This window comes from Panulirus ornatus, chromosome 57 (assembly GCF_036320965.1).
Source record: "Panulirus ornatus isolate Po-2019 chromosome 57, ASM3632096v1, whole genome shotgun sequence".
Classification (NCBI taxonomy): domain Eukaryota; kingdom Metazoa; phylum Arthropoda; class Malacostraca; order Decapoda; family Palinuridae; genus Panulirus; species Panulirus ornatus.
In genome coordinates, this window is record NC_092280.1 from 11,004,112 (window position 1) to 11,023,006 (window position 18,895).

The following is an 18,895-nucleotide window of genomic DNA, read 5'->3' on the forward strand; positions in this document are numbered from 1 at the left end:
TGTGTGATGTCTCCATGGTTGTTTAATTTGTTTATGGATGGGGTTGTAAGGGAGGTAAATGCGAGAGTTTTGGAAAGAGGGGCAAGTATGAAGTCTATTGGGGATGAGAGAGCTTGGGAAGTGAGTCAGTTGTTGTTCGCTGATGATACAGCGCTGGTGGCTGATTCATGTGAGAAACTGCAGAAGCTGGTGACTTAGTTTGGTAAAGTGTGTGGAAGAAGAAAGTTAAGAGTAAATGCGAATAAGAGCAAGGTTATTAGGTACAGTAGGGTTGAGGGTCAAGTCAATTGGGAGGTGAGTTTGAATGGAGAAAAACTGGAGGAAGTGAAGTGTTTTAGATATCTGGGAGTGGATCTGGCAGCGGATGGAACCATGGAAGCGGAAGTGGATCATAGGATGAGGGAGGGGGCGAAAATTCTGGGGGCCTTGAAGAATGTGTGGAAGTCGAGAACATTATCTCGGAAAGCAAAAATGGGTATGTTTGAAGGAATAGTGGTTCCAACAATGTTGTATGGTTGTGAGGCGTGGGCTATGGATAGAGTTGTGCGCAGGAGGACGGATGTGCTGGAAATAAGATGTTTGAGGACAATGTGTGGTGTGAGGTGGTTTGATCGAGTGAGTAACGTAAGGGTAAGAGAGATATGTGGAAATAAAAAGAGCGTGGTTGAGAGAGCAGAAGAGGGTGTTTTGAAGTGGTTTGGGCACATGTAGAGAATGAGTGAGGAAAGATTGACCAAGAGGATATATGTGTCGGAGGTGGAGGGAGCAAGGAGAAGAGGGAGACCAAATTGTAGGTGGAAAGATGGAGTGAAAAAGATTTTGTGTGATCGGGGCCTGAACATGCAGGAGGGTGAAAGGAGGGCAAGGAATAGAGTGAATTGGAGCGATGTGGTGTACCGGGGTTGACGTGATGTCAGTGGATTGAATCAAGGCATGTGAAGCGTCTGGGGTAAACCATGGAAAGCTGTGTAGGTATGTATATTTGCGTGGGTGGACGTATGTATATACATGTGTATGTGGGGGGGTTGGGTCATTTCTTTCGTCTGTTTCCTTGCGCTACCTCGCAAACGCGGGAGACAGCGATAAAGTAAAAAAAAAAAAAAAAAAAAAATATATATATATATATATATATATATATATATATATATATATATATATATATATATATATATATATATATATATATATACATATATATATATATTTTTTTTTTTTTTTGCTTTGTCGCCGTCTCCCGCGTTTGCGAGGTAGCGCAAGGAAACAGACGAAATAAATGGCCCAACACACCCCCACACACATGTATATACATACGTCCACACATGCAAATATACATACCTACACAGCTTTCCATGGTTTACCCCAGACGCTTCACATGCCCTGATTCAATCAACTGACAGCACGTCAACCCCGGTATACCACATCGATCCAATTCACTCTATTCCTTGCACGCCTTTCACCCTCCTGCATGTTCAGGCCCCGATCACACAAAATCTTTTTCACGCCATCTTTCCACCTAAAATTTGGTCTCCCACTTCTCCTCGTTCCGTCTACCTCCGACACATATATCCTCTTGGTCAATCTTTCCTCACTCATTCTCTCCATGTGCCCAAACCATTTCAAAACACCCTCTTCTGCTCTCTCAACCACGCTCTTTTTATTTCCACACATCTCTCTTACCCTTACGTTACTTACTCGATCAAACCACCTCACACCACACATTGTCCTCAAACATCTCATTTCCAGCACATCCATCCTCCTGCGCACAACTCTATCCATAGCCCACGCCTCGCAACCATACAACATTGTTGGAACCACTATTCCTTCAAACATACCCAATTTTGCTTTCCGAGATAATGTTCTTGACTTCCACACATTCTTCAAGGCTCCCAGAATTTTTGCCCCCTCCCACACCCTATGATCCGCTTCCGCTTCCATAGTTCCTTCCGCTGCCAGATCCACTCCCAGATATCTAAAAACTTTACTTCCTCCAGTTTTTCTCCATTCAAACTTACCTCCCAATTGACTTGACCCTCAACCCTACTGTACCTTGCTCTTATTCACATTTACTCTCAACTTTCTTCTTTCACACACTTTACCAAACTCAGTCACCAGCTTCTGCAGTTTCTCACATGAATCAGCCACCAGCGCTGTATCATCAGCGAACAACAACTGACTCACTTCCCAAGCTCTCTCATCCCCAACAGACTTCATACTTGCCCCTCTTTCCAAAACTCTTGCTTTCACCTCCCTAACAACCCCATCCATAAACAAATTAAACAACCATGGAGACATCACACACCCCTGCCGCAAACCTACATTCACTGAGAACCAATCACTTTCCTCTCTTCCTACACGTACACATGCCTTACATCCTCGATAAAAACTTTTCACTGCTTCTAACAACTTTCCTCCCACACCATATATTCTTAATACCTTCCACACAGCATCTCTATCAACTCTATCATATGCCTTCTCCAGATCCATAAATGCTACATACAAATCCATTTGCTTTTCTAAGTATTTCTCACATACATTCTTCAAAGCAAACACCTGATCCACACATCCTCTACCACTTCTGAAACCACACTGCTCTTCCCCAATCTGATACTCTCAATCAATACCCTCCCATATAATTTACCAGGAATGCTCAACAAACTTATACCTCTGTAATTTGAGCACTCACTCTTATCCCCTTTGCCTTTTGTACAATGGCACTATGCACGCATTCCGCCAATCCTATGGCACCTCACCATGAGTCATACATACATTAAATAACCTTACCAACCAGTCAATGATACAATATATATATATATATATATATATATATATATATATATATATATATATATATATATATATATATATATATATATATATATATATATATATATATATATATATATATATATATATTATCCCTGGGATAGGGGATTAAGAATACTTCCCACGTATTCCCTGCGTGTCGTAGAAGGCGACTAAAAGGGGAGGGAGCTGGGGGCTGGAAATCCTCCCCTCTCGGTTTTTTTTTTTTTTCTTTTTTTTTTCCAAAAGAAGGAACAGAGAATTGGGCCAGGTGAGGGTATTCCTTCAAAGGCCCAGTCCTCTGTTCTTAACGCTACCTCGCTAATGCGGGAAATGGCGAATAGTTTGAAAGAAAAGAAAGAATATATATATATATATATATATATATATATATATATATATATATATATATATATATATATATATATATATATATTTATATATATATATATATATATATATATATATATATATATATATATATATATTGGAAAGGATCACAATTTGGGCGTGATCAAGATATTCCTATGAGTCCATGGGGAAAATGAAACAAGATAAGTTCGCAAGTGCACTTTCGTGTATCAATCACATCATCAGGGGAGACACAAGAGAGAAATATAACAGTCAGTTGATATATATCGAAGAGACGAAACTGGGACGCCATTTGGTAAACATGTGATTGTCCAAAACATACAACGAGCGTTCATAAACTTATCATTTTGCAAATTTAATCCACAATAAAGTTATCTAATTTGTACAGATCATCACTAGTTTAAGATTATAATTCTTTGTGTATTTAATAATAGAAAATTCAATGATATTTCTCTTGGTAATAGACTTAGAGTTAATAACTGAGATGGCGTTACTTTAGTCAATACAATGATCATAGTTTTTGACATGATTAAACAAGGCTTTTGATTCTTGTCCCGTTTTTATATTATATTTATGTTGCTTAAGTCTAACAGAAAGATCCTTACCAGTCTGACCAACTTAATATTTATCACAGTATCCACAGGGCACTTTATATATGGATCCAAGAGAATTTTCTGGTGAATTCCTGATTAAGATATTCTTTATAATATTATTGTTGCTAAAGACAACATTTAGATTAAAGGATTTAAGCAACATGGGAAGCAAAGTGAAATTATTATTAAAAGGGAGAACTAAAAGATTCTTGGTGTCAATGGGAGGTTTGGGCTCAACTCTGTAAAATGATTTCTTTGATAACTTAAGGGAATGTCAATGAAAGATCTAAGGTTCTTTAACTTAGATCCAATAGAATATATCTTCTCAAACTCATCATCAATAAACTCTGGACTGCAAATACGTAATGCCTAAGGAACATGGATTGAAATGATGATAATTTAACTCCGTCATGTTGAGATGAGTAATAATGGATATATGAGCATACATTGGTGGTTTTTCTGTATATGCTAAACTTAAGTTTGTTTCCTTGTCTATGGATCATGCAATCTAAAAATGGTAACATACCATTATTTTATTTTTTCAGTAAATTTGATGGAAGGTACTAAATTGTTAAGTAAGGGGAGAAATATTTGTAAAATTCATTTGTTGGCCAAACACAAAGAACATCATCTACATACCAAAACCAAATTGCATTAGAAGGTAAGATATCCTTTAATAGTTTTGTGTCAGAAAATTTCATATAAAGATTGCTTAGTACTGGTGAAAGAGGGTTACCCATTGCCACACCAAATTTTTGCGCATAATAACCTCCATTAAATTGAAATACACAGTCTTTTATACATAATTTTATCAGTTCAATGAAATTAGACTTTGAAACAGGTGAATGAATATCATCCAAGACATCAAATAAATATTCTAAAAGGTCATCAACTGAAACTTAAGTGAAAAGTGAGGAAACATCAAAGCTAACTAGTTTAAAAACAAAATTAACATTGATATGTTTAGCTTGTTGACTAAATCTACATTGTTCATGATATTAGAATTTGATACCTTACCCCCTAAAGGGCTTAATAAAGAAACTAACCATTTTGACAATTTATGTGATGTGATGGAGCCTACGGAACTCACTATAGGTCTTGCTGGAAGATTCTGTTTATCTGTTTTGGTAAGTCCATACATATATGGCAATGAAGGGACAAAGATGACAAACTTTTGATAAGAGAAGTGTTACCTTTCAACAACAACTTCATTTCTTTATTGAATTGAGAATTAACTGCTTCTAAGGGATTTTTACTAAGTTTAGAATATGTTTTGTCATTATTTAGATCATTTACTTTGGATAGATAGTTACTTTTGTCTAAAATCACAACAGTGTTAGCCTTATCTGCTTTAGTAATATGTATATCCTTGTCTTTTTTTTAAGGTGTTGATAGCTCTTATGAATCTTTTAGCGCAATTAGTTTCGACTGGTTTTGACGAACTGGCATACACTAAACCCTTACAGATATTACTATCATCATTACTTGAATTACTGTATTTTTCTAAATTACAAAAAGACTTTTTGACATCAATACATCTGGCTTCTCTGTTAGAGCACAAAAAACTTAAACCATAGCCTAACGCACACAAAGAATTTTTATCTAGTTGTTTATTAGACAGGTTTATTACAAAAGATTGGTTTGTGTTCTTGGTCCAGAATATCTTAATCAGGAATTCACCAGAAAATTCTCTTGGATGCATCTACAAAGTGCCTTGTGGAAACTATGATAAATTTTATGTTACTCAGACATGTAAGGATCTTTCTGTTAGGCTTAAGCAACATGAATATAGTATAAGAACGGGACAAGAATCAAATGCCTTGTTTCATCATGTTAAAAACTATGATCATTGTATTGACTGGAGTAACGCCATCTTAGTTATTAACTCTAACTCTATTACCAAGAGAAATATCATTGAATCTTCTATTATTAAATGAATAAAGAATTATAAAATTTGTAAAATGATAAGTTTATGAACGCTCGTTGTATGTTTTGGACAATCACATGTTTACCAAATGGCGTCCTAGCTTCGTCTCTTCGATGTATATCAACTGACTGTTATATTTCTCTCTTGTGTCTACCCTGATGATGTGATTATTACACGAAAGTGCACTTGGGGACTTATCGTGTTTCATTTTCCCCGTGGACTTATAGGAATATCTTGATTACGTGCAAAATTGTGATCCTTTCCAACATGGATTCCACACGGCTCTTCTATTACTTCTCTACAAGCTGTCCTGGACTTTCTTCTTTCGTTACTGCTTTCTCCAAATCGCTAATGAAGGCCCACCAACTAAAGTTACGAATTGAATTGCTTCGGAAATGCCTTGATGAACAAGTGATGGAAGATCTCTCCTACCTCAACGTTTGTTGCAGCTGTCTGGTCTAACATTTGACCAATTCCAAGAATTATTTTAAAGGAAAACATTGAATTAAAGAAACTTGAAATGGAGGAGGCTTCTCGCACTTCAAGAGAGAAGAAACGTGCCTTTCAAATGGCACTACCGACGCACTGGAGGAACCAGATGTGGGACTATTGCTATGATAATTTAAGGAAAGAACACAATGGGCTATAAGTGTCACTAAATCTTAAGTTGGACCATCTTATTTAAAACATCGACTGGACCAAGAAAACAAACCAATCTTTTTTGGTAAACCTGTCTAATAAACAACTAGATAAAGATGCCTTGTGTGCATTAGGCTATGGTTTAAGTTTTTTGTGCTCTAACAGAGAAGCCAGCTGTGTTGATGTCACAAAGTCTTTTTGTGATTTAGAAAAATACAGTAATTTAAATAATGATGTTAGTAATATCTGTAAGGGTTTAGTGTATGCCAGTTCGTCAAAACCAGTGGAAACTAATTGCCCTAAAAGATTCATAAGAGCAATTAACACTTAAAAAAAAGACAAGGATATACATATTACTAAAGCAGATAAGGCTAACACTTTTGTGATTTTAGACAAAAGTAACTATTCATCTAAAATGAATGATCTTCTAAATGATGACACAACATATTCTAAACTTAGTAAAAATCCCTTAGAAGCAGTTAATTCTCATTTCAATAAAGAAATGAAGTTGTTGTTGAAAGGTAACACTTCTCTTATCAAAAGTTTGTCATCTTTGTCCCCTTCATTGCCATATATGTATGGACTTATCAAAACACATAAACAGAATTTTCCAGCAAGAACTATAGTGAGTTCAGTAGGCTCCATCACATCACATAAATTGTCAAAATGGTTAGTTTCTTTATTAAGCCCTTTAGTGGGTATCAAAATCTAATATCATGAAGAATGTAGATTTAGTCAACATGATAAACAATATCAATGTTAATTTTGTTTTTAAACTACTTAGCTTTGATGTTTCCTCACTTTTCACCATAGTTCCAGTTAATGACCTTTTAGAATACTTATTTGATATCTTGGATGATATTAATTTACCTGTTTCAAAGTCCAATTTCATTGAACTGATAAAACTATATATAAAAGACTGTGTATTTCAATTTAATGGAGATTACTATGCTCAAAAATTTGGTATGGCAATGGGTAACCCTCTTTCACCTGTACTAAGTAATCTTTATATGGAATTTTTTGAAACAAAATTACTAAAGGATATCTTACCTTTTAATGCAATTTGGTTTAGGTATGTAGATGATATTATTTGTGTTTAGCCAACAAATAAGAATTTATAAATATTTCTCCCCTCACTTAACAATTTACTACCTTCCATCAAATTTACTGTAGAAAATGAAAATAATGGTATGTTACCATTTTTAGATTGCATGATCCACAGACAAGGAAACAAGTTTAAGTTTAGCACATAAAGAAAACTCACCAATGTAAGCTCATATATCCATTATTACTCATCTGAACATGACTGAGTTAAATTATCATCATTTCAATCTATGTTCCTTAGAGGCATTACGTATTTCCAGTCCAGTGTTTATTGATGAGTTTGAGAAGATATATTCTATTGGATGTAAGTTAAAGTACCCTAGATCTGTCATTGATATATCCCTTAAGTTAGCAAAGAAATCATTTTATACAGTTGAGCCCAAACCTCCCATTGACACCAAAAATCTTTTAGTTCTCCCTTTGAATAATAATTTCACTTTGCGTCCCACGTTGCTTAAATCCTTTAATGTAAATGTTGCCTTTAGCAACAATGATATTGCAAAGAATATCTTAATCAGGAATTCAACAGAAAATTCTCTTGGATCCATCTGTAAAGTGCCTTGTGGAAACTGTGATAAATTTTAAGTTGGTTATACTGGTAAGGATGCTTCTGTTACACTTAAGCAACATAAATATAGTATAAGAACGGGACAAGAATCAAATGCCTTGTTTAATCACGTTAAAAACTATGATCATTGTATTGACTAGAGTAACGCCAACTCAGCTATTAACTCTATTACCAAGAGAAATATCATTAATTTCCTATTTTTAGATACACAAAGAATTATAATCTTAATATTACTGATGGTCTGTACAAATTAGATAACTTTATTGTTGATAAAATTTGTAAAACGATAAGTTTATGAACGCTCGTTGTATGTTTTGGACAATCACATGTTTACCAAATGACGTCCTAGCTTCGTCTCTTCGTTGTATATCAACTGACTGTTATATTTCTCTCTTGTGTCTCCCCTGATGATGTGATTATTACACGAAAGTGCACTTGGGAGGTTATCGTGTTCCATTTTCCCCGTAGACTCATAGGAATATATATATATAAATATATATATATATATAAATATATATATATGTATATATATATATATATATATATATATATATATATATATATATATATATATATATATATATATATATATATGTATATATATATATATATATATATATATATATATATATATATATATATATATATATATATATATATATATATATATATATATATATATATATATATATATATATATATATATATATATATATATATATATATATATATATATATATATATATATATATATATATATATATATATATATATATATATATATATATATATATATATATATATATATATATATATATATATATATATATATATATATATATATATATATATATATATATATATATATATATATATATATATATATATATATATATATATATATATATATATATATATATATATATATATATATATATATATATATATATATATATATATATATATATATATATATATATATATATATATATATATATATATATCCTGGGGATAGGGGAGAAAGAATACTTCTCACGCATTCCTCACGTGTCGTAGAAGGCGACTAAAGGGGACGGGAGCGGGAGGCCAGAAACCCTCCGCTCCTTGTATTTTAACTTTCTAAAAGGGGAAACAGAAGAAGGAGTCACGCGGGGAGTGCTCATCCTCCTCGAAGGCTCAGACTGGGGTGTCTAAATGTGTGTCGATGCAACCAAGATGAGAAAAAAGGAGAGATAGGTAGTATGTTTGAGGAAAGGAACCTGGATGCTTTGGCTCTGAGTGAAACAAAGCTCAAGAGTAAAGGGGAAGAGTGGTTTGGGAATGTCTTAGGAGTAACGTCAGGGGTTAGTGATAGGACAAGAGCAAGGGAAGGAGTAGCACTACTCCTGAATCAGGAGTTGTGGGTGTATGTGATAGAGTGTAAGAAAGTAAATTCTAGGTTGATATGGGTAAAACTGAAAGTTGATGGAGAGAGATGGTTGATTATTGGTGCATATGCACCTGGGCATGAGAAGAAACTTCATGAGAGGCAAGTGTTTTGGGAGCAGCTGAATGAGTGTGTTAGTGGTTTTGATGCACAAGACCGGGTTATAGTGATGGGTGATTTGAGTGCAAAGGTGAGTAATGTGGCAGTTGAGGGAATAATTGGTATACATGGAGTGTTTAGTGTTGTAAATGGAAATGGTGAAGACCTTGTAGATTTATGTGCTGAAAAAGGACTGGTGATTGGGAATACATGGTTTAAAAAGCGAGATATACATAAGTATATGTATGTAAGTAGGAGAGATGGCCAGAGAGCGTTATTGGATTACGTGTTAATTGATAGACGCACGATAGAGACTTTTGGATGTTAATGTGCTGAGATGTGCAACTGCAGGGATGTCTGATCATTATCTTGTGGAGGCGAAGGTGAAGATTTGTGGGGGTTTTCAGAAAAGAAGAGAGAATTTTGGGGTGAAGAGAGTGGTGAGAGTAAGTGAGCTTCGGAAGGAGACTTGTGTGAGGAAGTACCAGGCGAGACTGAGTACAGAGTGGAAAAAGGTGAGAACAAAGGAGGTAAGGGGAATGGGGAGGAATGGGATGTATTTACGGAAGCAGGGAGGGCTTGCGCAAAAGATGCTTGTGGCATGAGAATCATGGGAGGTGGGTTGATTAGAAAAGGTAGTGAGTGGTGGGATGAAGAAGTAAAATTATTAGTGAAAGAGAGCAGAGAGCCATTTGGACGATTTTTGCAGGGAAAAAATGGGAAATGAGAGTTGGGGTGAGAGAGTATCATTAAATTTCATGGAGAATAAAAAGATGTTTTGGAAGGAGGTAAATAAAGTGCGTAAGACAAGGGAGCAAATGGGAACTTCAGTGAAGGGGGCTAATGGGGAGGTGATAACAAGTAGTGGTGATGTGAGAAGGAGATGGAGTGAGTATTTTGAAGGTTTGTTGAATGTGTTTGATGATAGAGAGGCAGATATAGGTTGTTTTGGTCGAGGTGGTGTGCAAAGTGAGAGGGTTAGGAAAAATGATTTCGTAAATAGAGAAGAGGTAGTAAAAGCGTTACGGAAGATGAAAGCCGGCAAGGCAGCAGGTTTGGATGGTATTGCAGTGGAATTTATTAAGAAAGTGGGTGACTGTATTGTTGACTGATTCGTAAGATTATTTAATGTATGTATGATCCATGGTGAGGTGCCTGAGGATTGGTGGAATGCTTACATAGTGCCATTGTACAAAGGCAAAGGGGATAAGAGTGAGTGCTCAAATTAAAGAGGTTTAAGTTTGTTGAGTATTCCTGGAAAATTATATGGGAGGGTATTGATTGAGAGGGTGAAGGCATGTACAGAGCATCAGATTGAGGAAGAGCAGTGTGGTTTCAGAAGTGGTAGAGGATGTGTGGATGAGTTGTTTGCTTTGAAGAATGTATGTGAGAAATACTTAGAAAAACAAATGGATTTGTATGTAGCATTTATGGATCTGGAGAAGGCATATGATAGAGTTGATAGAGATGCTCTGTGGAAGGTATTAAGAATATATGGTGTGGGATGCAAGTTGTTAGAAGCAGTGAAAAGTTTTTATCGAGGATGTAAGGCATGTATACGTGTAGGAAGCGAAGAAAGTGATTGGTTTTCAGTGAATGTAGGTTTGCGGCAGGGGTGTGTGATGTCTCCGTGGTTGTTTAATTTGTTTATGGCATGGGGTTGTTAGGAAGGTAAATGCAAGAGTTTTGGAAAGAGGGGCAAGTATGAAGTCTGTTGGGGATGAGAGAGCTTGGGAAGTGAGTCAGTTGTTGTTCGCTGATGATACAGCGCTGGTGGCTGATTCATGTGAGAAACTGCAGAAGCTGGTGACTGAGTTTGGTAAAGTGTGTGGTAGAAGAAAGTTAAGAGTAAATGTGAATAAGAGCAAGGTTATTAGGTACAGTAGGGTTGAGGGTCAAGTCAATTGGGAGGTGAGTTTGAATGGAGAAAAACTGGAGGAAGTGAAGTGTTTTAGATATCTGGGAGTGGATCTGGCAGCGGATGGAACCATGGAAGCGGAAGTGGATCATAGGGTGGGGGAGGGGGCGAAAATTCTGGGGGCCTTGAAGAATGTGTGGAAGTCGAGAACATTATCTCGGAAAGCAAAAATGGGTATGTTTGAAGGAATAGTGGTTCCAACAATGTTGTATGGTTGCGAGGCGTGGGCTATGGATAGAGTTGTGCGCAGGAGGATGGATGTGCTGGAAATGAGATGTTTGAGGACAATGTGTGGTGTGAGGTGGTTTGATCGAATGAGTAACGTAAGGGTAAGAGAGATGTATGGAAATAAAAAGAGCGTGGTTGAGAGAGCAGAAGAGGGTGTTTTGAAGTGGTTTGGGCACATGGAGAGAATGAGTGAGGAAAGATTGACCAAGAGGATATATGTGTCGGAGGTGGAAGGAACGAGGAGAAGAGGGAGACCAAATTGGAGGTGGAAAGATGGAGTGAAAAAGATTTTGTGTGATCGGGGCCTGAACATGCAGGAGGGTGAAAGGAGGGCAAGGAATAGAGTGAATTGGAGCGATGTGGTATACCGGGGTTGACGTGATGTCAGTGGATTGAATCAAGGCATGTGAAGCGTCTGGGGTAAACCATGGAAAGCTGTGTAGGTATGTATATTTGCGTGTGTGGACGTATGTATATACATGTGTATTGGGGGGGGTTGGGCCATTTGTTTCATCTGTTTCCTTGCGCTACCTCGCAAACGCGGGAGACAGCGACAAAGTATAATAAAAAAAAATATAATATATATATATATATATATATATATATATATATATATATATATATATATATATATATATATATATATAAAAGAATGAGGCAGGAGGTCAAGAGAAAGGTGCAAGAGGTGAAAAAGGGGGAAATGAGAGTTGGGGTAAGAGAGTATCAGTAAATTTCAGGGAGTGAGTGAGTGCTGAAATTACAGTATAAGTTTGTTGAGTATTCCTGATAAATTATATGGGAGGGTATTGATTGAGTGGGTGAAGGCATGTACAGAGCATCAGATTGGGGAAGAGCAGTTTGGTTTCAGAAGTGGTAGAGGATGTGTGGATCAGGTGTTTGCTTTGAAGGAATGTATTTGAGAAATACTTAGAAAAACAAATGGATTTGTATGTAGCATTTATGGATCTGGAGAAGGCATATGATAGAGTTGATAGAGATGCTCTGTGGAAGGTATTAAGAATATATGGTGTGGGAGGCAAGTTGTTAGAAGCAGTGAAAAGTTTTTATCGAGGATGTAAGGCATGTGTACGTGTAGGAAGAGAGGAAAGTGATTGGTTCTCAGTGAATGTAGGTTTGCGGCAGGGGTGTGTGATGTCTCCAGTGGTTGTTTAATTTGTTTATGGATGGGGTTGTTAGGGAGGTAAATGCAAGAGTTTTGGAAAGAGGGGCAAGTATGAAGTCTGTTGGGGATGAGAGAGCTTGGGAAGTGAGTCAGTTGTTGTTCGCTGATGATACAGCGCTGGTGGCTGATTCATGTGAGAAACTGCAGAAGCTGGTGACTGAGTTTGGTAAAGTGTGTGAAAGAAGAAAGTTAAGAGTAAATGTGAATAAGAGCAAGGTTATTAGGTACAGTAGGGTTGAGGGTCAAGTCAATTGGGAGGTGAGTTTGAATGGAGAAAAACTGGAGGAAGTGAAGTGTTTTAGATATCTGGGAGTGGATCTGGCAGCGGATGGAACCATGGAAGCGGAAGTGGATCATAGGGTGGGGGAGGGGGCGAAAATTCTGGGGGCCTTGAAGAATGTGTGGAAGTCGAGAACATTATCTCGGAAAGCAAAAATGGGTATGTTTGAAGGAATAGTGGTTCCAACAATGTTGTATGGTTGCGAGGCGTGGGCTATGGATAGAGTTGTGCGCTGGAGGATGGATGTGCTGGAAATGAGATGTTTGAGGACAATGTGTGGTGTGAGGTGGTTTGATCGAATTAGTAACGTAAGGGTAAGAGAGATGTATGGAAATAAAAAGAGCGTGGTTGAGAGAGCAGAAGAGGGTGTTTTGAAGTGGTTTGGGCACATGGAGAGAATGAGTGAGGAAAGATTGACCAAGAGGATATATGTGTCGGAGGTGGAAGGAACGAGGAGAAGAGGGAGACCAAATTGGAGGTGGAAAGATGGAGTGAAAAAGATTTTGTGTGATCGGGGCCTGAACATGCAGGAGGGTGAAAGGAGGGCAAGGAATAGAGTGAATTGGAGCGATGTGGTATACCGGGGTTGACGTGCTGTCAGTGGATTGAATCAAGGCATGTGAAGCGTCTGGGGTAAACCATGGAAAGCTGTGTAGGTATGTATATTTGCGTGTGTGGACGTATTTATATACATGTGTATTGGGGGGGGTTGGGCCATTTCTTTCATCTGTTTCCTTGCGCTACCTCGCAAACGCGGGAGACAGCGACAAAGTATAATAAAAAAGATATAATATATATATATATATATATATATATATATATATATATATATATATATATATATATATATATATATATATATATATATATAAAAGAATGAGGCAGGAGGTCAAGAGAAAGGTGCAAGAGGTGAAAAAGGGGGAAATGAGAGTTGGGGTAAGAGAGTATCAGTAAATTTCAGGGAGTGAGTGAGTGCTGAAATTACAGTATAAGTTTGTTGAGTATTCCTGGTAAATTATATGGGAGGGTATTGATTGAGTGGGTGAAGGCATGTATAGAGCATCAGATTGGGGAAGAGCAGTTTGGTTTCAGAAGTGGTAGCGGATGTGTGGATCAGGTGTTTGCTTTGAGGAATATATTTGAGAAATACTTAGAATAACAAATGAATTTGTATGTAGCATTTATGGATCTGGAGAAGTCATCTGATAGAGTTGATAGAGGTGCTATGTGGAAGGGTTTAAGAATATATGGTGTGTGAGGCAAGTTGTTAGAAGCAGTGAAAAGTTTTTATCGAGGACGTAAGGCATGTGTACGTGTTGGAAGAGAGGAAAGTGATTGGTTCTCAGTGAATGTAGGTTTGCGGCAGGGATGTGTGATGTCTCCATGGTTGTTTAATTTGTTTATGGATGGGGTTGTTAGGGAGGTGAATGCAAGAGTTTTGGAAAGAGGGGCAAGAATGCAGTTTGTTGTGGATGAAAGACCTTGGGAAGTGAGTCAGTTGTTGTTCGCTGATGATGCATCGCTGGTGGCTGATTCATGTAAGAAACTGCAGAAGCTGGTGACTGAGTTTGGTAAAGTGTGTGAAAGAAGAAAGTTAAGAGTAAATGTGAATAAGAGCAAGGTTATTAGGTACAGTAGGGTTGAGGGTCGAGTCAATTGGGAAGTAACTTTGAATGGAGAAAAACTGAAGGAAGTAAAGTGTTTTAGATATCTGGGAGTGGATCTGGCAGCGGATGGAACCATGGAAGCGGATGTGAATCATAGAGTGGGGGAGGGGGAGAAAATTCTGGAAGCCTTGAAGAATGTTTGGAAGTCGAGAACATTATCTCGTAAAGCAAAGATTGGTATGTTTGAAGGAATAGTGGTTCCAACAATGTTATATGGTTGCGAGGCGTGGGTAATAGATAGAGTTGTGCGCAGGAGGGTGGATATGCTGGAAATTAAATGCTTGAGGACAATATTTGGTGTGAGGTGGTTTGATCGAGTAAATAATAATAAGGTAAGAGAGATGTGTGGTAATAAAGAGATTGTGGTTGAGAGAGCAGAGTGGGTGTTTCGAAATGGTTTGGTCAAATGGAGAGAATGAGTGAGGAAAGATTGACCAAGAGGATATATGTGTCAGATGTGTAGGGAACGAGGAGAAGTGGGAGACCAAATTGGAGATGGAAAGATGGAGTGAAAAAAGATTTTGAGTGATTGGGGCCTGAACATGCAGGAGGGTGAAAGGCGTGCAAGGAATAGAGTAAATTGGAACGATGTGGTATACCTGGGTCGACGTGCTGTCAATGGATTGAACCAGGGCATATGAAGCGTCTGGGGTAAACCATGGAACGTTCTGTGGGGCCAGGATGTGGATAGGGAGCAATGGTTTCAGTGCATTATTACATGACAGCTAGAGTCTGACTGTGAACGAATGTGTCCTTTGTTTTTTTTTTCCTAGCGCTACCTAGCTCACATGAGGGTAGAGGTGGTTGTTATTTCATGTGTGGCGGGGTAGCGATGGGAATTAATAAAGTCAGACAGTATGAACTATGTACATGTGTATATATGTATATGTCTCTGTGTGTTTATATATGTATACGTTGAGATGTATAGGTATGTATATTTGTGTGTGTGGACGTATATGTATATACATGTATATGTGGATGGATACGGCCATTCTTTCGTCTGTTTCCTTCCGCTACCTCGCTAACGCGGGAGACAGCGACAAAGCAAACTAAATAAAAAAATGATATATATATATATATATATATATATATATATATATATATATATATATATATATATATATATATATATATATATATATATATATATATATATGGCTTCATACGAATCATTTTTTGATTTCTTTTTATAAGTAAAATTTTTGGTAAATAACTTTTTTTTTCATATGAAAACCACAAGAATACCCATAGAAATCCAAGTACACCCACGGAAACCCACGTACACTTCAGGAAACCCAGGTATTCGCAGGGAAACTCCAGTTATGTCCAGGGAAAAACCTTTATATAACCAGGGAAACACGGTATTCTCACGGAACCCCCAGGCATGAATATGGAAACCAAGGTTTTCCAGGGACAGCCGTGTGTACTTACGAAACCCCAGATATTCCCAGGGAAACCCCAGTTATACTCAGGGAAAGCCTATATATTTTAAGGGAAACGCAAGCATATCAAGGAAATCCAGGTATTCCCATAGAAACCAAGGTGTACACAGGGAAACCCCAGGTATACCTATGGAAACCTCCGGTATACTTAGGGAAACCCCAGGTATTCCTCCATGTACATAGCTGTTATACTAACTAGATCTGCTTATGTATGATGCTCTTAGACTCTATCAGAGCAGCAGCAGCAGCTTGTGCAGCAGTCTTGTCCTGCCCAGTTAGAGCAACAGCTTGTGCGGCAGTCTTGTCCTGCTCTGCTGGAACAGCAGCTTGTGCAGCGGTCTTGTCCTGCCCTGCCATAGTAAATTATAAGAGTCCTATACTTGTCCTCTCCAAAGTATGGTTTTGTTCAGTAGTATTACACTTGTCGCACACAGGAGTAGTTGAGAACTTGTGGATAATATTCTGATGCTTTTTCTACCAGCAGAGGAAACTTAAGAGTTGTTCCCTCGTAACTGTCTGTTTACTGGATATATGATCGCATAACTGTCTAGCTCGCAAGACAAATGTGAACCTGAATCCGAACTGTTTCGAATTCACAGAGACGTTTTGGTTTGTCCTATGGTCAACATCCTTAACCAGAGATTGTTCTTGTAATATACATTCCTACTACAGCTCTACCTCCATACCACTGGATATCTTTCATGGGAAATGCATTTGAAATGGTCCGTCATTTGGACTACCATAAATTGTAATTTAATTAACATCATAAAAAGTATAGCGAAGGCAAACGTGACAGGTGAAGATGTGACAGTTCTTGAAACACAGATTCGGAAATTTGTTTGGATAACAGCCATATATGTTGGTAGTCAGGTATACTAGCAGCCATGTTTTAATGGTAGCCATGTATAGTGACAGCCATATTTTGATAGCAGCCATGTATAATGAAATCCATGTTTTATTGGCAGCTATGCATATTGAAAGCCATGTTTTCTGCCATCCTTATCTTCCTAGCAGCCATGTACACTGGAAGCCATGCTTTCTACCAGCCCTGTATGCTTGTAGCCATGTTTTCTACCAGCCCTGTATACTTGTAGCCATGTTTTCTACCAGCCCTGTATACTTGTAGCCATGTTTTCTACCAGCCCTGTATACTTGTAGCCATGTTTTCTACCAGCCCTGTATACTGGTAGCCATGTTTTTCACCAGCCCTGTATACTGGCAGCTATGTTTTCTACCAGCCCTGTATACTGGTAGCCATGTTTTACCAGGAGCCATGCATACTAGCAGCCATATGAGACAAAGGTCATCCCAGTGTTGGTATCGCAATAGACTGGTGTATCGGTGGGGGCAGTGAGACAGGTCGTTATGTTCGTGGTGGTAATGAAGTAATGATTGATGTGATGGTGAGGTGGTGCGATGGAAGTCTTTACTGTGTTGGTCACGAAACAGATGCTTGGAGTAGTCATACTAGAATTGTTTGTGATTGTGGTGGTATAGTTGAAGTTGGTGTTTTATTAAAGTAGAATAAAGTTTGATGAGGTGGTAAAGTAGAGGTTGATGTGGCTGTAAAGCAGAGGTTGGTGAGGCGGTAAATACAGATTGATGTGGCTGTAAAGTAGAGGTTGGTGAGGTGGTAAAGTAGAAGTTGATATGGTGGTTAAGTAGAGGTTGGTGAGGTGGTAAAAGAGAGGTTGACGTGGGAGCAAAGTAGAGGTTGGTGATGTAAAGTAGAGGTTGGTTAGGTAGTGAAATAGAGGCTGGTTAGGTAATTAAACAGAGGTTGGTGAATTAGTAAAGAACAGACTAATAAGGTAGTAAAACCAGGGTTGGTGAGTTTTTAAAGTAGAGGCTGGCGTGATGGTGAAGGTAATGATGTACAGGTTGGTGTGGTAGTAGTAAATACACTTATGCTGTTACTGTCGTAAGAATGATATACAGATAAGATACACTCAGTATGATATGAGCATTAAGAAAACACAACTTATTTGCAAGTTAATGACGCCAATGGAGCTTGTCACAATGGTTATTGTCGTCTTGACAGTTGATGTTATCATATCAATAGCACATACACACACACACACACACACACACACACACACACACACACACACACACACACACACACACACACACACACACACAAACACACACACACACACACACACACACACACACACACACACACACACACACACACACACACACACACAAGCATCACCTACCATCATCAACACTTCACATGATGAACCTCTTTCCAGATCGTCAGGATTCCTCCTTCCCTGAGTGTCTCACGTCAGTGGGAGGCCCAGCGGCAGGTGGTGATCATACGTGACACACTCGGGGCAGTCAGGCTCCCAGGATCGACCAAGTCCAAGAGGGGCATCGCTGGCTGCATGACCGGGGTAATCCATGGCTCCGGCTGACAACAACAGTTTCCTGCACCAAATCATGCTACCGTGAGGATTTGAGCTGTTATCATGGAAGACAATTATTGGATATTGTCATAATGATAACAGGTATATAATGATAACTGATTATAATGTTCAACAACCATGGACGATTGCAACATACAGTGATATCAAATGATAACGTTTGCATCTAATAAAGTATATGTTGATAAGGCTTATGTTAATGATCGGGCCAATGT